This window comes from Oncorhynchus keta, chromosome 34, assembly GCF_023373465.1.
Source record: "Oncorhynchus keta strain PuntledgeMale-10-30-2019 chromosome 34, Oket_V2, whole genome shotgun sequence".
In the NCBI taxonomy this organism is placed as follows: Eukaryota; Metazoa; Chordata; class Actinopteri; order Salmoniformes; family Salmonidae; genus Oncorhynchus; species Oncorhynchus keta.
In genome coordinates this window covers 69,873,790-69,900,696 of record NC_068454.1, presented here as the reverse complement: position 1 = coordinate 69,900,696, position 26,907 = coordinate 69,873,790, and positions in this window count along the sequence as shown.

Genomic DNA, 26,907 nt, shown 5'->3' with positions numbered 1-26,907 from the left:
TAAGACCCAACTCAATACCCATGAATTACATTTCTGATACAACTATGTAGAAAACAAAACAAATATCCAAGATGCCAGACAAATAGAGCATTTTATGATAGAGTCAGTATTTGATTGGCTAAGAAATCATGATCATGCAATACAGTGGCTCGTGGACGTAAATGCTGCAATGCACTTGTACAATCTAGCTCAAAGACTAGACAAGATAATAACAGAAATAAAAATATCATATTCATGGTACACAGAGAAAATCATCAATAAGATCAGAAGTGTTTTCAGGGCATTTCTTTATTCTCGTATCTACAGTCTAAAGAGAAGAATAGAAGGATGCAGAAAAAAGAAGGATAAATTAATTATATTGTCCCCTACCCAGTCAGTTAGTACCTCAAATCAATCAAATCAAATCAAATGTATTTGTCACATACACATGGTTAGCAGATGTTAATGCGAGTGTAGCGAAATGCTTGTGCTTCTAGTTCCGACAATGCAGTAATAACCAACGAGTAATCTAACTAACAATTCCAAAACTACTACCTTATACACACAAGTGTAAAGGTATAAAGAACATGTACATAAAGATATATGAATGAGTGATGGTACAGAGCGGCATAGGCAAGATGCAGTAGATGGTATTGAGTGCAGTATATACATATATGAGATGAGTATGTAAACAAAGTGGCATAGTTTAAAGTGGCTAGTGATACATGTATTACATAAAGATGCAGTAGATGATATAGAGTACAGTATATACGTATGTATATACCTATATACGTATACATATGAGATGAATAATGTAGGGTATGTAAACATTATATTAAGTAGCATTGTTTAAAGTGGCTAGTGATATATTTTACATCAATTCCCATCAATTCCCATTATTAAAGTGGCTGGAGTTGAGTCAGTGTGTTGGCAGCAGCCACTCAATGTTAGTGGTGGCTATTTAACAGTCTGATGGCCTTGAGATAGAAGCTGTTTTTCAGTCTCTCGGTCCCAGCTTTGATGCACCTGTACTGACCTCGCCTTCTGCATGATAGCAGGGTCAACAGGCAGTGGCTCGGGTGGTTGTTGTCCTTGATGATCTTTATGGCCTTCCTGTGACATCGGGTGGTGTAGGTGTCCTGGAGGGCAGTTAGTTTGCCCTCGGTGATGCGTTGTGCAGACCTCACTACCCTCTGGAGAGCCTTACGGTTGTGGGCGGAGCAGTTCACCGCCGTACCAGGCGGTGATACAGCCCGACAGGATGCTCTCGACTGTGCATCTGTAGAAGTTTGTGAATGCTTTTGGTGACAAGCCGAATTTCTGCAGCCTCCTGAGGTTGAAGAGGCGCTGCTGCGCCTTCTTCACAATGCTGTCTGCGTGGGTGGACCAATTCAGTTTGTCTGTGATGTGTACGCCGAGAAACTTAAAACTTACTACCCTCTCCACTACTGTCCCATCGATGTGGATAGGGGGCTGTTCCCGCTGCTGTTTCCTGAAGTCCACAATCATCTCCTTAGTTTTGTTGACGTTGAGTGTAAGGTTATTTTCCTGACACCACACTCCGAGGGCCCTCACCTCCTCCCTGTAGGCCGTCTCGTCGTTGTTGGTAATCAAGGCTACCACTGTTGTGTCGTCCGCAAACGTGATGATTGAGTTGGAGGCGTGCATGGCCACGCAGTCGTGGGTGAACAGGGAGTACAGGAGAGGGCTCAGAACCTAGAGACATATCGATGGGATCTGTAAGAGAGAGGAACATCCACCCTGAGCGGTCGATCACACCAGACCCAATGGGTCAATGCCACCACCTGTGGATCCTGGGACCCAGGGCCTATTCACTCTGGGTCGATGTGGCTACACCATAGAACAGAGCCTGGAGACTGGGGAGGGCAGTCAATGTAAAATCAATGTAGTGCCCCCCCTGGTCGCAGGTCAGAGACTGGGGATGTTCGGGTCGATGTTGCCTCGCTAATGTTTCAGGCTGTGTGGGTTCGTCAGTAGTCCCTTTGTGGTAGTTTAGGGTTCATTCTTCTATTCTCTGCTTATAGTACTGTTTGACAGACAGTAGGCATAGCTAGCTACATATTCTATCTTCCCAAGTAATCTTAGAAAATCAGCAACCGATAAACCTCAGCCACCGATCAATCTTAGTTTATCAGATGACTTCACTATCCTTAACCTATTTATATTCTGGTCAATGAGGTATGAGAGCATTATTACATGTTCTCCTAGATTCTATTCTACTATTTAATCTGCTTGGTCACCATGAGCATTTGCCCATTATTTAGTAGTGTTAAGCAGACTGTTATGAAGAGGACTGTACTCAGGGGTATTCAGGGGTAATGTTGCTCAGTGATATCTCTTGTGCCAGACAGACACTGTCCGTGATTGAGTTGTCCAGACAGACTTGATCAAACACAACTCAATAAATCATACTTTCCTCTGTATTCAGAACATGGAGAGCGAGAGAGAGAGAGAGAGAGAGAGAGAGAGAGAGAGAGAGAGAGAGAGAGAGAGACAGAGAGAGACACAGAGAGACAGAGAGAGAGATAGAGAGAGACAGAGAGAGAGAGAGAGAGAGAGAGAGACAGAGAGAGAGACAGAGAGAGAGAGAGACAGAGACAGAGAGAGAGAGAGACAGAGAGAGAGAGAGAGAGAGAGAGAGAGAGAGAGAGAGAGAGAGAGAGAGAGAGAGAGAGAGAGAGAGAGAGAGAGGAATCAGTCAGTGTAAATAACACTAAGCCTAATGCAGCTCTGCTGTGTGGCCCAATGCCCACATCATTAGTCTGCAGAGAGAGCAAAGGCCTGTTTGCCTGCTAAGGGGAATTAACTAGCTCCTTAGCCCATAATCAAACAGTCCAATATAATTATTTATCTTACTGAGCCCAACCTAACAAATAGATTTATTGTTCTTTTCTTCTTTCTTTTTTAGTGACCCTTCTTCTTCCTCTCGAATTTACTGTTTGCTGTGACCGCATGCACAACATTCAGTCCCTTGTATTTTCAAGCGATTTCTAAGTAAATTCATGTAATTTCCAAGACTTGGTTTCATCCTGTTGGCTACAGATTGTTGTTATGTACTCACTTATTGTAGACACATTTGTTCATCACCTGACTGTCATAGATCCCACAGTCCCCTATTGATAGTCTATAGATGTTGAAACGATCATCAAACTATCAACAGCAACTTTGTTGATATGCAACAACTTGTTACGGTTAGTTGATAGTTGAGTAGCTTATTCACAGTTAGTTGTAAATAAAGTGTTAATGTCTGTCTGCTTTGGATTCACTATTAACTATGTCAGCAGGTCTAAAGAGGACAGGGCAGAGTTGTCAATCATACAGTATGTGGACTATATCTCAATATGTGGACTTTATCTCAATATATGGACTATATCTCAATATGTGGACCATTGCTCAGTATGTGGACTATAGCTCAATATGTGGACCATTGCTCAGTATGTGGACTATAGCTCAGTATGTGGACCATAGCTCAGTATGTGGACCATAATTTGGCTTGTGGACCATAGCTCAGTATGTGGACCATAGCTCAGTATGTGGACCATTGTTCAGTATGTGGACCATAATTCAGTTTGTGGACCATAGCTCAGTATGTGGACCATAGCTCAGTATGTGGACCATTGCTCAGTATGTGGACCATTGCTCAGTATGTGGACCATAATTCAGGATGTGGACCATCATTCAGTTTGTGGACCATAGCTCAGTATGTGGACCATAGCTCAGTATGTGGACCATTGCTCAGTATGTGGACCATAATTCAGTTTGTGGACCATAGCTCAGTATGTGGACCATAGCTCAGTATGTGGACCATCGCTCAGTATGTGGAACATAGCTCAGTATGTGGACCATAGCTCAGTGTGTGGACCATAGCTCAGTATGTGGAACATAGCTCAGTATGTGGACCATAGCTCAGTGTGTGGACCATAGCTCAGTATGTGGACCATAGCTCAGTATGTGGACCATAGCTCAGTATGTGGACCATAGCTCAGTATGTGGACCATAGATCAGTATGTGGACCATAATTCAGTATGTGGACCATAGCTCAGTATGTGGACCATAGCTCAGTATGTAGACCATAGCTCATTACGTGGACCATAGCTCAGTATGTGGACCATAGCTCAGTATGTGGACCATAGCTCAGTATGTGGACCATAGCTCAGTATGTGGACCATAGCTCAGTATGTGGACCATAGCTCAGTATGTGGACCATAGCTCAGTATGTGGACCATAGCTCAGTATGTGGACCATAGCTCAGTATGTGGACCATAGCTCAGTATGTGGACCATAGCTCAGTATGTGGACCATAGCTCAGTATGTGGACCATAGCTCAGTATGGACCATAGACCTAGCTCAGTATGTGGACCATAGCTCAGTATGTGGACCATAGCTCAGTATGTGGACCATAGCTCAGTACGTGGACCATAGCTCAGTATGTAGACCATAGCTCAGTATGTAAACCATAGCTCAGTATGTGGACCATAGCTCAGTATGTAGACCATAGCTCAGTACGTGGACCATAGCTCAGTACGTGGACCATAGCTCAGTACGTGGACCATAGCTCAGTACGTGGACCATAGCTCAGTATGTGGACCATAGCTCAGTATGTGGACCATAGCTCAGTACGTGGACCATAGCTCAGTACGTGGACCATAGCTCAGTATGTGGACCATAGCTCAGTATGTGGACCATAGCTCAGTATGTGGACCATAGCTCAGTATGTGGACCATAGCTCAGTATGTAGACCATAGCTCAGTACGTGGACCATAGCTCAGTACGTGGACCATAGCTCAGTACGTGGACCATAGCTCAGTATGTGGACCATAGCTCAGTATGTGGACCATAGCTCAGTATGTGGACCATAGCTCAGTATGTGGACCATAGCTCAGTATGTGGACCATAGCTCAGTATGTGGACCATAGCTCAGTATGTGGACCATAGCTCAGTATGTGGACCATAGCTCAGTATGTGGACCATAGCTCAGTATGTGGACCATAGCTCAGTATGTGGACCATAGCTCAGTATGTGGACCATAGCTCAGTATGTGGACCATAGCTCAGTATGTAGACCATAGCTCAGTATGTAAACCATAGCTCAGTATGTGGACCATAGCTCAGTACGTGGACCATAGCTCAGTATGTGGACCATAGCTCAGTATGTGGACCATCGCTCAGTATGTGGACCATAGCTCAGTATGTGGACCATAGCTCAGTATGTGGACCATAGCTCAGTATGTGGACCATAATTCAGTATGTGGACCATAGCTCAGTATGTGGACCATAGCTCAGTGTGTGGACCATAGCTCAGTATGTGGACCATAGCTCAGTATGTGGACCATAGCTCAGTATGTGGACCATAGCTCAGTACGTGGACCATAGCTCAGTATGTGGACCATCGCTCAGTATGTGGACCATAGCTCAGTATGTAAACCATAGCTCAGTATGTGGACCATAGCTCAGTATGTGGACCATAGCTCAGTACGTGGACCATAGCTCAGTATGTGGACCATCGCTCAGTATGTGGAACATAGCTCAGTGTGTGGACCATAGCTCAGTATGTGGACCATAGCTCAGTACGTGGACCATAGCTCAGTATGTGGACCATAGCTCAGTATGTAGACCATAGCTCAGTATGTGGACCATAGCTCAGTACGTGGACCATAGCTCAGTATGTGGAACATAGCTCAGTATGTAGACCATAGCTCAGTATGTGGACCATAGCTCAGTATGTGGACCATAGCTCAGTATGTAGACCATAGCTCAGTATGTGGACCATAGCTCAGTATGTGGACCATAGCTCAGTATGTAGACCATAGCTCAGTATGTGGACCATAGCTCAGTATGTGGACCATAGCTCAGTATGTGGACCATAGCTCAGTATGTGGACCATAGCTCATTATGTAGACCATAGCTCAGTATGTGGACCATAGCTCAGTATGTGGACCATAGCTCAGTATGTGGACCATAGCTCAGTATGTGGACCATAGCTCAGTACGTGGACCATAGCTCAGTATGTGGACCATAATTCACTATGTGGACCATAATTCACTATGTGGACCATAATTCACTATGTGGACCATAATTCAGTATGTGGACCATAATTCACTATGTGGACCATAATTCACTATGTGGACCATAATTCACTATGTAGACCATAATTCACTATGTGGACCATAATTCACTATGTAGACCATAATTCACTATGTGGACCATAATTCACTATGTGGACCATAGCTCAGTATGTGGACCATAATTCAGTATGTGGATCATAATTCAGTATGTGGATCATCATTCAGTATGTGGACCGTAGCTCAGTATGTAGACCATAATTCAGTATGTGTGTTACAGTTTTCTTCTGGTGAAAGAGAGGAGGACCAAAACACAGTGTGGTTATAGTTGAATTTCTTTAATAAAGATAACGTGAATAAAATACTTATACAAAACAAGAAAAACATGGGAAACCGAAAACAGCCCTAACTAGTGCAAAACACAGAGACAGGAACAATCACCCACGAAATACCCAAAGAATATGGCTGCCTAAATATGGTTCCCAATCAGTATGTGGACATAGCTCAGTATGGAAACACCTGCCTCTGATTGAGAACCATAGCTCAGTATGCAACCATAGACTTTCAGTATGTGGACAACTCTGTAGAAACATGTGGACCCCATATGTGGAATCTAATAAACCCCTAGACATAGATAAGACCATAAAATGGACCATGTCACACCATGGCTCTAGACCATAAATAGTATGTGGACACAAAATATGTAAGGCTCAGTGACAATGTGGATCATAATTCAGTATGTGGATCATAATTCAGTATGTGGACTTTAGCTCAGTATGTGGACCATAATTCAGTATGTGGACCATAATTCAGTATGTGGATCATAATTCACTATGTGGACCATAATTCAGTATGTGGATCATAATTCACTATGTAGACCATAATTCAGTATGTGGACCATAATTCAGCATGTGGATCATAATTCACTATGTAGACCATAATTCAGTATGTGGATCATAATTCAGTATGTGGACCATAATTCAGTATGTGGATCATAATTCAGTATGTGGACCATAATTCAGTATGTGGACCATAATTCAGTATGTGGATCATAATTCAGTATGTGGACCATAATTCTGTGACATTAATTCAGTAGGCGGATGCAAGATGCAAGGCAAAACACGATGGTTTAATGAATACAGTTTACAGCAGCAACAGGACAGACAGACTGTACTCAGAGACGGAATCCGACCCAGGGACTATGGCGCATCTTCCGATGATAGCGTGCTGAGAAATCCAGGGAGTGTGTCCGGATGGGTAGGAAGGAGCACAGCAGATAATCCACACAACCCTGGCGGCAAAAGATGAAAGCACGGACACACGGGGTGTGACACATCCTCAGGGAAGTAACAATGAACATGTGGACATAATTCAGTATGTGGACTTTAGCTCAGTATGTGGACCATAATTCAGTATGTGGACAGTAGCTCAGTATGTGGACCATAATTCAGTATGTGGACCATAATTCAGTATGTGGATCATAATTCAGTATGTGGACTTTAGCTCAGTATGTGGACCAAATTCATGGGAAGTAATTCAATGGAGCACAGTATGTGGACCACAGTATGTGGACATAATTCAGGGAATAATTCAGTAGGTGAGCATAACAGTATGTGGACACACATGTGGACACATAATTCATGTGGAAGTAACACTATGAGCATAATTCGGACATAATTCACGTGGATCACAACCTCAGGGAAGTAACAATCAGCATGTGGACATAATTCACACAACCTAATTCAGTATGTGGATCATAATTCAGTATGTGGACCATAATTCAGTATGTGGATCATAATTCAGTATGTGGACCATAATTCAGTATGTGGACCATAATTCAGTATGTGGAATAATTCAGTATGTGGACCACTGGACATTACAGTAGACCATAATTCGACACAACCTCATGGGAATGAAACAATGCAGCACGGACACACTGTGGACACAACCTCAGGGAAGTAACGCATCTTCACGGACACACGACACAACCTAGGAAGGGCACAGCAGATAACAATGAGCACGGAGATGAGCACGGACACACAACCTCAGGAAGTAACAATGAGCACGGACACACGACACAACCTCAGGGAAGTAACAATGAGCACGGACACACGACACAACCTCAGGGAAGTAACAATGAGCACGGACACACGACACAACCTCAGGGAAGTAACAATGAGCACGGACACACGACACAACCTCAGGGAAGTAACAATGAGCACGGACACACGACACAACCTCAGGAAGTAACAATGAGCACGGACACACGACACAACCTCAGGGAAGTAACAATGAGCACGGACACACGACACAACCTCAGGGAAGTAACAATGAGCACGGACACACGACACAACCTCAGGGAAGTAACAATGAGCACGGACACACGACACAACCTCAGGGAAGTAACAATGAGCACGGACACACGACACAACCTCAGGGAAGTAACAATGAGCACGGACACACGACACAACCTCAGGGAAGTAACAATGAGCACGGACACACGACACAACCTCAGGGAAGTAACAATGAGCACGGACACACGACACAACCTCAGGGAAGTAACAATGAGCACGGACACACGACACAACCTCAGGGAAGTAACAATGAGCACGGACACACGACACAACCTCAGGGAAGTAACAACGATCTGACAACAAGAAACACTAGTTACAGAACATATAAAGGGAAGATAAGTGGTTCCAGCTGACACACGACACAATCAGGTAACGAGATTGGGAACCATGCCCACACAAACACAGGGAAGAGAGAGAGAGACAACCTCAGGAGAATGAGCACGGACCAGAGAGAGAGAGAGAGACAGAGAGAGAGAGAGAGAGAGACTGTATGATGAATCTATAGAGACCGTAGCTCAGTATGTGGACCATAATTCAGTATGTGGACCATAATTCAGTATGTGGATCATAATTCAGTGTGTGGACCAAAGTTTAGTATGTGGACCATAATTCAGTATGTGGACCATAATTCAGTATGTGGACCATAATTCAGTATGTGGATCATAATTCAGTATGTGGACCATAATTCAGTATGTGGACCATAATTCAGTATGTGGACCATAATTCACTATGTAGACCATAATTCAGTATGTGGACCATAATTCAGTATGTGGACCATAATTCAGTATGTGGACCATAATTCAGTATGTGGATCATAATTCACTATGTAGACCATAATTCAGTATGTGGATCATAATTCACTATGTAGACCATAATTCAGTATGTGGACCATAATTCAGCATGTGGATCATAATTCACTCTGTAGACCATAATTCAGTATGTGGACCATAATTCAGTATGTGGACCATAATTCAGTATGTGGACCATAATTCAGTATGTGGATCATAATTCACTATGTAGACCATAATTCAGTATGTGGATCATAATTCACTATGTAGACCATAATTCAGTATGTGGACCATAATTCAGCATGTGGATCATAATTCACTATGTAGACCATAATTCAGTATGTGGACCATAATTCAGTATGTGGACCATAATTCAGTATGTGGACCATAATTCAGTATGTGGATCATAATTCACTATGTAGACCATAATTCAGCATGTGGATCATAATTCACTATGTAGACCATAATTCAGTATGTGGACCATAATTCAGCATGTGGATCATAATTCACTATGTAGACCATAATTCAGTATGTGGATCATAATTCAGTATGTGGACCATAATTCAGTATGTGGACCATAATTCAGTATGTGGATCATAATTCAGTATGTGGACCATAATTCTGTGACATTACAGAGGCGGATGCAAGATGCAAGCAACGATGGTTTAATGAATACAGTTTACAGCAGCAACAGGACAGACAGACTGTACTCAGACGGAATCCGACCCAGGGACTAGGGCGCATCTTCCGATGATAGCGTGCTGAGAAATCCAGGGAGTGTGTCCGGATGGGTAGGAAGGAGCACAGCAGATAATCCACACAAGGGCGGCGACAGATGAGCACGGACACACGACACATCCTCAGGGAAGTAACAATGAGCACGGACACACGACACAACCTCAGGGAAGTAACAATGAGCACGGACACACGACACATCCTCAGGGAAGTAACAATGAGCACGGACACACGACACATCCTCAGGGAAGTAACAATGAGCACGGACACACGACACAACCTCAGGGAAGTAACAATGAGCACGGACACACGACACAACCTCAGGGAAGTAACAAATGAGCACGGACAGCACGGACACACGACACAACCTCAGGGAAGTAACAATGAGCACGGACACACGACACAACCTCAGGGAAGTAACAATGAGCACGGACACACGACACAACCTCAGGGAAGTAACAATGAGCACGGACACACGACACAACCTCAGGGAAGTAACAATGAGCACGGACACACGACACAACCTCAGGAAGTAACAATGAGCACGGACACACGACACAACCTCAGGGAAGTAACAATGAGCACGGACACACGACACAACCTCAGGGAAGTAACAATGAGCACGGACACACGACACAACCTCAGGGAAGTAACAATGAGCACGGACACACGACACAACCTCAGGGAAGTAACAATGAGCACGGACACACGACACAACCTCAGGGAAGTAACAATGAGCACGGACACACGACACAACCTCAGGGAAGTAACAATGAGCACGGACACACGACACAACCTCAGGAAGTAACAACGGATCTGACAACAAGAAACACTGAGTTACAGAACATATAACAATGAGGGAAGATAAGTGGTTCCAGCTGGTAACAATGAGACAATCAGGACACAACCTCAGGAGTAATTGGGAACCACGCCCACACAAACACGGACACACGACACAACCTCAGGGAAGTAACAATGAGCACGGACACACGACACAACCTCAGGGAAGTAACAATGAGCACGGACACACGACACAACCTCAGGGAAGTAACAATGAGCACGGAGACACAACCTCAGGGAAGTAACAATGAGCACGGACACAGACACAACCTCAGGGAAGTAACAATGAGCACGGAGACTGTATGATGAATCTATAGAGACCGACACAACCTCAGGGAAGTAACAATCAGTATGTGGACCATAATTCAGTATGTGGACCATAATTCAGTATGTGGATCATAATTCAGTAACAATGTGGACCAAAGTTTAGTATGTGGACCATAATTCAGTATGTGGATCATAATTCAGTATGTGGACCATAATTCAGTATGTGGACCATAATTCAGTATGTGGATCATAATTCAGTATGTGGACCATAATTCAGTATGTGGACCATAATTCAGTATGTGGACCATAATTCACTATGTAGACCATAATTCAGTATGTGGACCATAATTCAGTATGTGGACCATAATTCAGTATGTGGACCATAATTCAGTATGTGGATCATAATTCACTATGTAGACCATAATTCAGTATGTGGATCATAATTCACTATGTAGACCATAATTCAGTATGTGGACCATAATTCAGCATGTGGATCATAATTCACTCTGTAGACCATAATTCAGTATGTGGACCATAATTCAGTATGTGGACCATAATTCAGTATGTGGACCATAATTCAGTATGTGGATCATAATTCACTATGTAGACCATAATTCAGTATGTGGATCATAATTCACTATGTAGACCATAATTCAGTATGTGGACCATAATTCAGCATGTGGATCATAATTCACTATGTAGACCATAATTCAGTATGTGGACCATAATTCAGTATGTGGACCATAATTCAGTATGTGGACCATAATTCAGTATGTGGATCATAATTCACTATGTAGACCATAATTCAGCATGTGGATCATAATTCACTATGTAGACCATAATTCAGTATGTGGACCATAATTCAGCATGTGGATCATAATTCACTATGTAGACCATAATTCAGTATGTGGATCATAATTCAGTATGTGGACCATAATTCAGTATGTGGACCATAATTCAGTATGTGGATCATAATTCAGTATGTGGACCATAATTCTGTGACATTACAGAGGCGGATGCAAGATGCAAGCAACGATGGTTTAATGAATACAGTTTACAGCAGCAACAGGACAGACAGACTGTACTCAGACGGAATCCGACCCAGGGACTAGGGCGCATCTTCCGATGATAGCGTGCTGAGAAATCCAGGGGAGTGTGTCCGGATGGGTAGGAAGGAGCACAGCAGATAATCCACACAAGGGCGGCGAGAGATGAGCACGGACACACGACACAACCTCAGGGAAGTAACAATGAGCACGGACACACGACACAACCTCAGGGAAGTAACAGTGAGCACGGACACACGACACAACCTCAGGGAAGTAACAGTGAGCACGGACACACGACACAACCTCAGGGAAGTAACAATGAGCACACACGACACAACCTCAGGGAAGTAACAATGAGCACGGACACACAGGGAACACAACCTCAGGGAAGTAACAATGAGCACGGACACACGACACAACCTCAGGGAAGTAACAATGAGCACGGACACACGACACAACCTCAGGGAAGTAACAATGAGCACGGACACACGACACAACCTCAGGGAAGTAACAATGAGCACGGACACACGACACAACCTCAGGGAAGTAACAATGAGCACGGACACACGACACAACCTCAGGGAAGTAACAATGAGCACGGACACACGACACAACCTCAGGGAAGTAACAATGAGCACGGACACACGACACAACCTCAGGGAAGTAACAATGAGCACGGACACACGACACAACCTCAGGGAAGTAACAATGAGCACGGACACACGACACAACCTCAGGGAAGTAACAATGAGCATGGACACACGACACAACCTCAGGGAAGTAACAATGAGCACGGACACACGACACAACCTCAGGGAAGTAACAATGAGCACGGACACACGACACACCTCAGGGAAGTAACAATGAGCACGGACACACGACACAACCTCAGGGAAGTAACAATGAGCACGGACACACGACACAACCTCAGGGAAGTAACAATGAGCACGGACACACGACACAACCTCAGGAAGTAACAATGAGCACGGACACACGACACAACCTCAGGGAAGTAACAATGAGCAATGAGCACGGACACACAATGAGCACGGACACAACCTCAGGGAAGTAACAAACAACACGACACAACCTCAGGGAAGTAACAATGAGCACGGACACACGACACAACCTCAGGGAAGTAACAATGAGCACGGACACACGACACAACCTCAGGGAAGTAACAACGATCTGACAACAAGAAACACTAGTTACAGAACATATAAAGGGAAGATAAGTGGTTCCAGCTGGCGCAGACAATCAGGCCGAGATTGGGAACCACGCCCACACAAACACGAGAGAGAGAGAGAGAGAGAGAGGGAGAGAGAGAGAGAGAGAGACTGTATGATGAATCTATAGAGACCGTAGCTCAGTATGTGGACCATAATTCAGTATGTGGACCATAATTCAGTATGTGGATCATAATTCAGTGTGTGGACCAAAGTTTAGTATGTGGACCATAATTCAGTATGTGGATCATAATTCAGTATGTGGACCATAATTCAGTATGTGGACCATAATTCAGTATGTGGATCATAATTCAGTATGTGGACCATAATTCAGTATGTGGACCATAATTCAGTATGTGGACCATAATTCACTATGTAGACCATAATTCAGTATGTGGACCATAATTCAGTATGTGGACCATAATTCAGTATGTGGACCATAATTCAGTATGTGGATCATAATTCACTATGTAGACCATAATTCAGTATGTGGATCATAATTCACTATGTAGACCATAATTCAGTATGTGGACCATAATTCAGCATGTGGATCATAATTCACTCTGTAGACCATAATTCAGTATGTGGACCATAATTCAGTATGTGGACCATAATTCAGTATGTGGACCATAATTCAGTATGTGGATCATAATTCACTATGTAGACCATAATTCAGTATGTGGATCATAATTCACTATGTAGACCATAATTCAGTATGTGGACCATAATTCAGCATGTGGATCATAATTCACTATGTAGACCATAATTCAGTATGTGGACCATAATTCAGTATGTGGACCATAATTCAGTATGTGGACCATAATTCAGTATGTGGATCATAATTCACTATGTAGACCATAATTCAGCATGTGGATCATAATTCACTATGTAGACCATAATTCAGTATGTGGACCATAATTCAGCATGTGGATCATAATTCACTATGTAGACCATAATTCAGTATGTGGATCATAATTCAGTATGTGGACCATAATTCAGTATGTGGACCATAATTCAGTATGTGGATCATAATTCAGTATGTGGACCATAATTCTGTGACATTACAGAGGCGGATGCAAGATGCAAGCAACGATGGTTTAATGAATACAGTTTACAGCAGCAACAGGACAGACAGACTGTACTCAGACGGAATCCGACCCAGGGACTAGGGCGCATCTTCCGATGATAGCGTGCTGAGAAATCCAGGGGAGTGTGTCCGGATGGGTAGGAAGGAGCACAGCAGATAATCCACACAAGGGCGGCGAGAGATGAGCACGGACACACGACACATCCTCAGGGAAGTAACAATGAGCACGGACACACGACACAACCTCAGGGAAGTAACAATGAGCACGGACACACGACACAACCTCAGGGAAGTAACAATGAGCACGGACACACGACACATCCTCAGGGAAGTAACAATGAGCACGGACACACGACACAACCTCAGGGAAGTAACAATGAGCACGGACACACGACACAACCTCAGGGAAGTAACAATGAGCACGGACACACGACACAACCTCAGGGAAGTAACAATGAGCACGGACACACGACACATCTTCAGGGAAGTAACAATGAGCACGGACACACGACACAACCTCAGGGAAGTAACAATGAGCACAGACACACGACACAACCTCAGGAAGTAACAATGAGCACGGACACACGACACAACCTCAGGAAGTAACAATGAGCACGGACACACGACACAACCTCAGGGAAGTAACAATCAGGAGCACGGACGGACACGACACAACCTCAGGGAAGTAACAATGAGCACGGACACACGACACAACCTCAGGGAAGTAACAATGAGCACGGACACACGACACAACCTCAGGGAAGTAACAACGATCTGACAACAAGAAACACTAGTTACAGAACATATAAAGGGAAGATAAGTGGTTCCAGCTGGCGCAGACAATCAGGCCGAGATTGGGAACCACGCCCACACAAACACGGGAGAGAGAGAGAGAGAGAGAGAGAGAGAGAGATCAGGAGAGAGAGAGAGAGACCACGCCCAGAGAGAGAGAGAGAGAGACTGTATGATGAATCTATAGAGACCGTAGCTCAGTATGTGGACCATAATTCAGTATGTGGGCCATAATTCAGTATGTGGATCATAATTCAGTGTGTGGACCAAAGTTTAGTATGTGGACCATAATTCAGTATGTGGACCATAATTCAGTATGTGACCATAATTCCATAATTCAGTATGTGGATCATAATTCAGTATGTGGACCATAATTCAGTATGTGGACCATAATTCACTATGTAGACCATAATTCAGTATGTGGACCATAATTCAGTATGTGGACCATAATTCAGTATGTGGACCATAATTCAGTATGTGGACCATAATTCAGTATGTGGACCATAATTCAGTATGTGGACCATAGCTCAGCATGTGGACCATAATTCAGTAGGTGGACCATAATTCAGTATGTGGACCATAATTCACTATGTAGACCATAATTCAGTATGTGGACCATAGCTCAGCATGTAGACCATAATTCACTGTGTAGACCATAATTCAGTATGTGGACCATAATTCAGTATGTGGACCATAATTCAGTATGTGGACCATAATTCACTATGTGGACCATAATTCAGTATGTGGACCATAATTCAGTATGTGGACCATAATTCACTATGTAGACCATAATTCAGTATGTGGACCATAATTCAGCATGTGGACCATAATTCACTATGTAGACCATAATTCAGTATGTGGACCATAATTCAGTAGGTGGACCATAAGTTCATAGCTATGTAGACCATAATTCACTATGTAGACCATAATTCAGTATGTGGACCATAATTCAGTATGTGGACCATAATTCAGTATGTAGACCATAATTCAGTAGGTGGACCATAATTCAGTATGTGGACCATAATTCAGTAGGTGGACCATAATTCAGTATGTGGACCATAATTCAGTATGTGGACCATAATTCAGTAGGTGGACCATAATTCAGTAGGTGGACCATAGCTCAGCATGTGGACCATAATTCAGTATGTGGACCATAATTCAGTATGTGGACCATAATTCAGTATGTGGACCATAATTCAGTATGTGGATCATAATTCAGTATGTGGACCATAATTCAGTATGTGGACCATAATTCAGTATGTGGACCATAATTCACTATGGAGACCATAATTCAGTATGTGGACCATAATTCAGTATGTGGACCATAATTCAGTATGTGGACCATAATTCAGTATGTGGACCATGATTCAGTATGTGGACCATAATTCAGTATGTGGACCATAGCTCAGCATGTGGACCATAATTCAGTAGGTGGACCATAATTCAGTATGTGGACCATAATTCACTATGTAGACCATAATTCAGTATGTGGACCATAGCTCAGCATGTAGACCATAATTCACTATGTAGACCATAATTCAGTATGTGGACCATAATTCAGTATGTGGACCATAATTCAGTATGTAGACCATAATTCACTATGTAGACCATAATTCAGTATGTGGACCATAGCTCAGCATGTAGACCATAATTCACTATGTAGACCATAATTCAGTATGTGGACCATAATTCAGTATGTGGACCATAATTCAGTATGTAGACCATAATTCACTATGTAGACCATAATTCAGTAGGTGGACCATAATTCAGTAGGTGGACCATAATTCAGTATGTGGACCATAGCTCAGCATGTAGACCATAATTCACTATGTAGACCATAATTCAGCATGTGGACCATAATTCAGTATGTGGACCATAATTCACTATGTAGACCATAATTCAGTAGGTGGACAATAATTCAGTATGTAGACCATAATTCAGTAGGTGGACCATAATTCAGTATGTGGACCATAATTCAGTAGGTGGACCATAATTCAGTATGTGGACCATAATTCAGTATGTGGACCATAATTCAGTAGGTGGACCATAATTCAGTAGGTGGACCATAGCTCAGCATGTGGACCATAATTCCTTATGTGGACCATAATTCAGTAGGTGGACCATAATTCAGTAGGTGGACCATAATTCAGTAGGTGGACCATAATTCAGTAGGTGGACCATAATTCAGTATGTGGACCATAATTCAGTAGGTGGACCATAATTCAGTAGGTGGACCATAATTCAGTAGGTGGACCATAATTCAGTATGTGGACCATAATTCAGTAGGTGGACCATAATTCAGTATGTAGACCATAATTCAGTATGTGGACCATAATTCAGTAGGTGGACCATAATTCAGTATGTGGACCATAATTCAGTATGTGGACCATAGCTCAGTATGTGGACCATAATTCAGTATGTGGACCATAATTCAGTATGTGGACCATAATTCAGTATGTGGACCATAATTCAGTAGGTGGACCATAATTCAGTAGGTGGACGATAATTCAGTATGTGGACCATAATTCAGTAGGTGGACCATAATTCAGTATGTGGACCATAATTCAGTATGTGGACCATAATTCAGTAGGTGGACCATAATTCAGTATGTGGACCATAATTCAGTAGGTGGACCATAATTCAGTATGTGGACCATAATTCAGTATGTGGACCATAATTCAGTAGGTGGACCATAATTCAGTAGGTGGACCATAATTCAGTATGTGGACCATAATTCAGTATGTGGACCATAATTCAGTATGTGGACCATAATTCAGTAGGTGGACCATAATTCAGTATGTGGACCATAATTCAGTAGGTGGACCATAATTCAGTAGGTGGACCATAATTTAGTATTTGGACCATAATTTAGGACCCTTTGACCATAAACATTTACATTTACATTTAAGTCATTTAGCAGTGGCTCTTATTCAGAGGCGACTTACAAATTGGTGGACCATATTCACCTTGTGGACCATAATTCAGTATGTGGAACAGCCACTTGCATCTAATTCTTGTCAGTATGGGGGATAATTCAGGGGTGACCATAATTCAGTATGTGGAAGGTGGACCATAATTCAGTAGGTGGACCATAATTTAGTATTTGGACCATAATTTAGGCCTTTGCAATAAACACATCAGGTGTTATCTAGAGTCTGCATCCACTGGAGTCTGTATACAGTAAGAGAAGCAGCCAATAATGCTGTTGTTGCCTAATCCCCCAACACCCCAGCGCCGCTGTTCCTATAGCCTCTGCTCTCTCAGGGAGACACTGAGCAATGTGTTGTCTTTCAGTCTCCTCTGCCTCCCATCTCTCTGCTCTCCTCAGTGCAGAAACGCACACAACGTTGCTGCTATTTAGGGACTCTGCTAAGTGCCCAGTCAAACTTCTCATCTGAGTAGAGAGGCTATAGGGAGCGTGGTTATCCTCGCCTCAGAGAGTTCCTCAATGTGTGTTTCTGTCTTATCATGCTCTGTCAGACTAGAGGTGGTCTTTGTTCCTGAACTACTGTACGTCTGGAAAACAAACAGGGAATTAACAACATACTGGGAACACAACATCAACAAACAAGTTCATGCATTGATCGTCTAATCGTGTGTGACAGCAACTCTGCTTTCATTTCTTAATCAAGATAAAAGTTGCAGACAAAACATATAAATACACACACACCACGTCACACCACACCACACACACCACGTGACACCACACCACACCACACCACACCACACCACACCACACCACACACACCACGTCACACCACACCACACCACACACACAACGTCACACCACACCACACACACCACGTGACACCACACCACACCAAACCACACACACCACGTCACACCACACCACACACACCACGTCACACACACCACACCACACCACACACACACACCACGTCACACCACACCACACACACCACACCACACACACCATGTCACATCACACCACACCACACACACACACCACGTCCCACCACACACACACACACACACACACACACACACACACACACACACACACACACACACACACACACACACACACACACACACACACACACACACCACGTCACACCACACACACACACCACGTCACACCACGTCACACCACACCACGTCACACCACACCATACACACCACGTCACACCACACCACACACACCACGTCACACCACACCACACACACCACGTCACACCACACCACACACACAGACACCACGTCACACACACCACACACACACACACCACGTCACACCACACCACACACACCACGTCACACAACACCACACACACACACACCACGTCACACCACACCACACCACACACACACACACACCACGTCCCACCACACCACACCACACACACACACACACCACACCACACACACCACGTCACACCACACCACACACACCACGTCACACCACACCACACACACCACGTCACACCACACCACACACACCACGTCACACCACACCACACACACACACACCACGTCACACCACACCACGTCACACCACACACACACACTACACCACACCACACACACACACACACACACACACACACACACACACACACACACACACACACACACACACACACACACACACACACACACCACACACACACACACACACCACACACACCACAACACAACACACACATCACACCACACCACACCACACCACACCACACCACACACACACACACACACACACACACACACACACACACACACACACACACACACACACACACACACACACACACACACACACACACACACACACACACACACACACACACACACACACATACACCACGTCACACCACATACACCACATCACACCACACACACACACCACGTCACACCACACCACACACACACACACACACACACACACACACACACACATACACACACACCACGTCACACCACACCACACACACACACCACGTCACACCACACCACACACACACACCACGTCACACCACACCACACACACACACCACGTCACACCACACACACATACACAACACGTCACACCACACCACACACACACACCACGTCACACCACACCATACACACACACACACACACACACCACGTCACACCACACCACACACACCACGTCACACCACACCACACTCTTTCGCTCTCTCACAGTCTTCCTTTCAATTAAATTTAAATTCAAGGGGCTTTATTGGCATGGGAAACATATGTTTACATTACCAAAGCAAGTGAAATAGATACAAAACTAAAGTGAAATAAACAATAAAAAATTAACAGTAAACGTTACACTGACAAAAGTTTAAAAACTATAAAGACATTTCAAATGTTATGTATATATACAGTGTTGTAATGATGTGCAAATAGTTAAAACACAAAACAGAAAATAAATAAACACAAATATAAGGTATATTTACACTGGTGCTTGTTCTTCACTGGTTGCCCTTTTCTTGTTTCAACAGGTCACAAATCTTGCTGCTGTGATTGCATATTGTGGTATTTCACCTAATAGACATGGGAGTTTATCAAAATTGGATTTGTTTTTCAAAGTCTTTGTGGGTCTGTGTAATCTGAGGGAAATATGTGTCTCTAATATGGTAATATATTTGGCAGGAGGTTAAGTAGTGCAGCTCAGTTTCCACCTTACCTTGTTGGCCACCTCATCTCTCTCTCTCCCTCTCTGTCTGTCTCACTCTCTCTTTCTCTTTTCATCCCGCAGAGGGTTTTGCATCATCTTTCGACTATTCCGAAGAAAATAAAAAAAACAGGGACTCTGGAGATGAGTTCTTCACTTCTCAATTCAGCCTGGTCACGTCGATTAAGATGTGAACTTTTACATTTCCAGCAGTTCACATTCAGCTCCAGGGCCTTATCTGAAATTAAAAAGCCCCCCCTCTCTCCACGGCTTTGAAGTTTTTCTAAGCCACTCAAATAGTTCCCATTCAGAGAATGTGGAAGCTAAAGGAAGGCTTTGATTTCCGGAGTCGGCTTTGCCTGTCACATTGTGTTATGTGCTGGATGATCGAAAAAAGGAAAATGGAACGACATCGCCATGCTGTCAGATGGCCCCACCCCTCCATTCTAAGTTCCAAACACTGACTCAAACCGTCATTGGCTAATGCAGAAGCCACATGACAAAGAACCTAAAGGACTAAGAGTGTGGGGTGTAGACCAGGGGTTAGAGCACAATGCAATTCTCTGACAGCATGTGATGATTGACTGTGGTCCATCATTTTCTAGAGGGTCTCTAAGAGAACATCTGAGTGAAAGGAAGTTTCTCTCCCCTTCATCCAAAAACATTAGATGAAGATGAAGAAATCCAATCTAGCGGAGCTGTCTGAAGCCATTACTCGGTTGACATCACTCTGAGCAGGTGTACTTTCAGGGTCTGTTTACTAGTCAGCCATACATCTATTTTCTTAAATCCTCATATTTTGTGTTATGCTACTTATTTTGATATACACCACACTTTACCATATCCAACTCAAACTGGGACAGCGAGAGGCCAATGAACACTAAACACGCAGAGATGTGAAAAATCTGCTGGCTAATGAAATAGGACAGTCCAGCAGATAAGAAAAGAGAGGACTGGAGAAGGAGAGCAGGCGAGAAGATAAGAGAAGGAGTGAAGAGAACGGAGGAGAATGGAAGAGAGGACAAGATAAGAGAAGTGGAGAGAAGGGGAGGGAAGAGAAGGGGAGAGAAGAGAAGGAGGGAAGAGAAGGGGAGAGAAGAGAAGGGGAGAGAAGAGAAGGGAAGAGAAGAGAAGGGAAGAGAAGAGAAGGGAAGAGAAGTGGCGAGGAGAGAAGAGAAGGGGACGGAAGAGAAGGGAAGAGAAGAGAAGGGAAGAGAAGAGAAGGGAAGAGAAGAGAAGTGGAGAGAAGAGAAGGGGAGAGAAGGAGAGAAGAGAACGGAGGAGAATGGAAGAGAGGATAAGATAAGAGAAGTGGAGAGAAGAGAAGGGAACGGAAGAGAAGAGAAGGGAAGAGAAGTGGAGAGGAGAGAAGAGAAGAGAAGAGAAGGAGAGAGAAGAGAAGGGAAGGGAAGAGAAGAGAAGGGAAGGGAATGGAAGGGAAGAGAAGTGGAGAGAAGAGAAGAGAAGGGAACGGAAGAGAAGGGAAGGGAAGAGAAGTGGAGAGAAGAGAAGGGAAGAGAAGTGGATAAGATAAGAGAAGTGGAGAGGAGAGAAGGGAAGGGAAGAGAAGGGAAGGGAAGAGAGGAGAAGGGAAGAGAAGGGAAGGGAAGGGAAGAGAAGAGAAGAGAAGAGAAGAGAAGAGAAGAGAAGAGAAGAGAAGGGAAGGGAAGAGACGGGAAGAGAGGGGAAGGGAAGGGAAGAGAAGGGAAGAGAAGAGAAGAGAAGAGAAGAGAAGAGAAGGGAAGAGAAAGAGAGGGAAGGGAAGAGACGGGAAGAGAGGGGAAGGGAAGGGCAGAGAAGAGAAGAGAAGGGAAGAGAAGGGAAGAGAAGAGAAGGGAAGAGAAGAGAAGGGAAGAGAAGTGGAGAGAAGTGGAGAGGAGAGAAGAGAAGTGGAGAGGAGAGAAGAGAAGTGGAGAGAAGGGAAGAGAAGAGAAGGGAAGAGAAGTGGAGAGGAGAGAAGAAAAGATAAGGGAAGAGAAGAGAAGGGAAGAGAAGTGGAGAGGAGAGAAGGGAAGGGAAGAGAAGGAAGAAGAGAAGGGGAGAGGAGAGAAGGGGAGAGAAGAGAAGAGAAGGGAAAAGAAGTGGGAGAAGTGGAGAGGAGAAGAAGAGAAGAGAAATGGAGAGGAGAGAAGGGAAGAGAAGGGGAGAGAAGTGAAGGGAAGAGAAGTGGATAAGATAAGAGAAGTGGAGAGGAGAGAAGGGGAGAGAAGAGAAGGGAAGAGAAGTGGATAAGATAAGAGAAGTGGAGAGGAGAGAAGGGAAGGGAAGAGAAGGGGAGAGAAGAGAAGAGAAGGGAAGGGAAGAGAAGGGAAGAGAAGTGGAGAGAAATGGAGAGGAGAGAAGAGAAGGGGAGAGAATAGAAGGGAAAAGAAGTGGAGAGGAGAGAAGAGAAGAGAAGGGAACGGAAGGGAAGGGAAGGGGAAGGAAGAGAAGAAGAGAAGGGAAGACAAGTGGAGAGGAGAGAAGAGAAGAGAAGGGGAGAGAAGAGGAAGGAGAAGAGAAGGGAAGGGAAGGAAGAGAAGAGAAGGGAAGAGAAGGGGATAAGATAAGAGAAGTGGAGAGGAGAGAAGGGAAGGGAAGAGAAGGGGAGAGAAGAGAAGGGAAGAGAAGAGAAGAGAAGGGAAGAGAAGAGAAGTGGGGAGAAGTGGAGAGGAGAGAAGAGAAGTGAAGGGAAGAGAAATGAAGGGAAGAGAAGTGAAGGGAAGAGAAGTGGATAAGATAAGAGAAGGGGAGAAGAGAAGGGAAGGAAGAGAAGAGAAGGGAAGAGAAGTGGATAAGATAAGAGAAGTGGAGAGGAGAGAAGGGAAGGGAAGAGAAGGGGAGAGAAGAGAAGGGAAGAGAAGGGAAGGGAAGAGAAGAGAAGGGAAGAGAAGTGGAGAGGAGAGAAGAGAAGGGGAGAGAAGGGAAGGGAAGAGAAGAGAAGGGAAGAGAAGTGGAGAGAAGGGAACGGAAGAGAAGGGAAGGGAAGAAGAAGGAAGAGAAGGGAACGGAAGAGAAGGGAAGAGAAGAGAAGAGAAGAGAAGGGAAGAGAAGTGGAGAGGAGAGAAGAGAAGAGAAGGGGAGAGAAGAGGAAGGAGAAGAGAAGGGGAGAGAAGAGGAAGGAGAAGAGAAGGGAAGGGAAGAGAAGAGAAGAGAAGAGAAGGGAACGGAAGAGAAGAGAAGGGAAGAGAAGTGGAGAGGAGAGAAGAGAAGGGGAGAGAAGAGGAAGGAGAAGAGAATGGGAGAGAAGAGGAAGGAGAAGAGAAGGGAAGGGAAGAGAAGAGAAGGGAACGGAAGAGAAGAGAAGGGAAGAGAAGTGGATAAGATAACAGAAGTGGAGAGGAGAGAAGGGAAGGGAAGAGAAGGGGAGAGAAGAGAAGGGAAGAGAAGAGAAGGGAAGAGAAGTGGAGAGGAGAGAAGGGGAGAGAAGAGAAGAGAAGGGAAGAGAAGTGGGGAGAAGTGGAGAGGAGAGAAGTGGAGAAGAGAGAAGAGAAGAGAAGTGGAGAGGAGAGAAGGGAAGGGAAGAGAAGGGAAGAGAAGAGAAGGGAAGAGAAGGAAGAGAAGTGGAGAGGAGAGAAGGGGAGAGAAGAGAAGAGAAGGGAAGAGAAGAGAAGTGGAAGAGAAGGGGAGAGAAGAGAAGTGGAGAAGAGAAGAGAGAAGAGAAGTGGAGAGAAGAGAAGGGAAGAGAAGAGAAGGGAAGAGAAGAGAAGAGAAGAGAAGGGAAGAGAAGAGAAGAGGGAAGAGAAGTGGATAAGATAAGAAGGAGAGAAGGAGAGAAGAGAAGGGAAGAGAAGAGGAGAGAAGAGAAGGGAAGAGAAGAGAAGGGAAGAGAAGTGGAAGGAGAGAAGGAAGAGAAGAGGAAGAGAAGTGGAGAGGAGAGAAGGAAGAGAAGAGAAGAGAAGAAGTGAAGGAAGAGAAGTGGATAAGATAAGAGAAGTGGAGAGGAGAGAAGGGAAAGAAGAGAAGAGAGAAGAGAAGGAAGAGAAGTGGATAAGATAAGAGAAGTGGAGAGGAGAGAAGGGAAGGAAGAGAAGGAAGAGAAGAGAAGAGAAGGGAAGGAAGAAGGGAAGAGAAGAGAAGAGAAGTGGGAAGAGGAAGAGAAGAGAAGGAAGAGAAGTGGATAAGATAAGAGAAGTGGAGAGGAGAGAAGGAAGGGAAGAGAAGGGGAGAAGAGAAGAAGGGAAGAGAAGAGAAGGGAAGAGAAGTGGAGAGAGAAGAGAAGGGAAGAGAAGGAGAAGAAGAGAAGGGAAGAGAAGAGAAGGAAGAGAAGAGAAGAAAGAGGAGAGGAGAGAAGAGAAGGAAGAGAGAAGAGAAGGGAAGAGAAGTGGAGAGAGAAGAGAAGGGAACGGAAGAGAGGGAAGAGAAGAGAAGGAAGAGAAGAGAAGGAAGAGAAGTGGAAGGAGAGAAGAGAAGAGGAGAGAAGAAGAAGAGAAGAGAAGGGAGAGAGAGGAAGGAGAAGAGAAGGGGGAAGAGAAGAGGAAGAGAAGAGAGAAGGAAGGGAAGGGAGAAGAGAAGAGAAGGGAAGGAAGAGAAGAGAAGGGAAGAGAAGAGAAGAGAAGAGAAGAGAAGGGAAGAGAAGAGAAGGGAAGAGAAGTGGATAAGATAAGAGAAGTGGAGAGGAGAGAAGGGAAGGGAAGAGAATGGGAGAGAAGAGAAGGGAAGAGAAGAGAAGGAAGAGAAGTGGAAGAGAGAAGAGAAGGGGAGAGAGAGAAGAGAAGAGAAGAGAAGAGAAGAGAAGAGAAGGAGAGAGTGGAGAGAAGAGAAGAGAAGTGGAGAGAGAAGAGAAGTGGAAGAGAGAAGAGAAGTGGAGAGGAGAGAAGGGAAGGGAAGAGAAGGGAGAGAAGAGAAGAGAAGGAAGAGAAGAGAAGGGAAGAGAAGTGGAGAGAGAATGGAGAGAAGAGAGAAGAGAAGGGAAGAGAAGAGAAGGGAAAAAAGAAGGAGAGGAGAGAAGGGAAGGAAGAGAAGGGGAGAGAAGTGAAGGGAAGAGAAGTGGATAAGATAAGAGAAGTGGAGAGGAGTGAAGGGAAGAGAAGGAAGGAAAGAGAAGAGAAGGGAAGAGAAGTGGATAAGATAAGAGAAGTGGAGAGGAGAGAAGGAAGAGAAGTGGAGAGAAGAGAAGAGAAGAGAAGAGAAGAGAAGAGAAGAGAAGAGAAGGAAGAGAAGGAAGAGAACGTGGAGAGAGAGAGAAGAGAAGGGAAGAGAAGGGGAAGAGAAGTGGAAGAGAAGGAAGAGAAGAGAAGAGAAGAGAAGAGAAGGGAAGGGAAGAGAAGAGAAGAAGAAGAAGAGAAGTGGAGAAGAGAGAAGAGAAGAAGTGAGAGAGGAAGGAGAAGAGAAGGAGAGAAGAGGAAGGAGAGAGAGAAGGAGAAGAGAAGAGAAGAGAAGAGAAGAGAAGAGAAGAGAAGGGAACGGAGAGAGAAGAGAAGAGAAGAGAAGAGAAGGAAGAGAAGAGAAGAGAAGAGAAGGAAGAGAAGTGGAGAGGAGAGAAGAGAAGGGAGAGAGAAGAGAAGAGAAGAGAAGAGAAGGAAGAGAAGAGAAGAGAAGGGAAGAGAAGTGGATAAGGAAGAGAAGTGGAGAGAAGAGAGAAGGGAAGGAAGAGAAGGGGAGAGAAGAGAAGGGAAGAGAAGGGAAGGGAAGAGAAGAGAAGAGAAGAGAAGGGAACGGAAGAGAAGAGAAGGGAAGAGAAGTGGATAAGATAAGAGAAGTGGAGAGGAGAGAAGGGAAGGGAAGAGAAGGGGAGAGAAGAGAAGGGAAGAGAAGAGAAGGGAAGAGAAGTGGAGAGGAGAGAAGAGAAGGGAGGAGAAGGGGAGAGAAGAGAAGGGAAGAGAAGAGAAGGGAAGAGAAGTGTAGAGAAATGGAGAGGAGAGAAGAGAAGGGGAGAGAATAGAAGGGAAAAGAAGTGGAGAGGAGAGAAGATAAGGGAACGGAAGGGAAGGGAAGGGAAGGGAAGAGAAGAGAAGAGAAGGGAAGAGAAGTGGAGAGGAGAGAAGAGGAGAGAAGAGGAAGGAGAAGAGAAGGGGAGAGAAGAGGAAGGAGAAGAGAAGGGGAGAGAAGAGGAAGGAGAAGAGAAGAGAAGGGAAGGGGA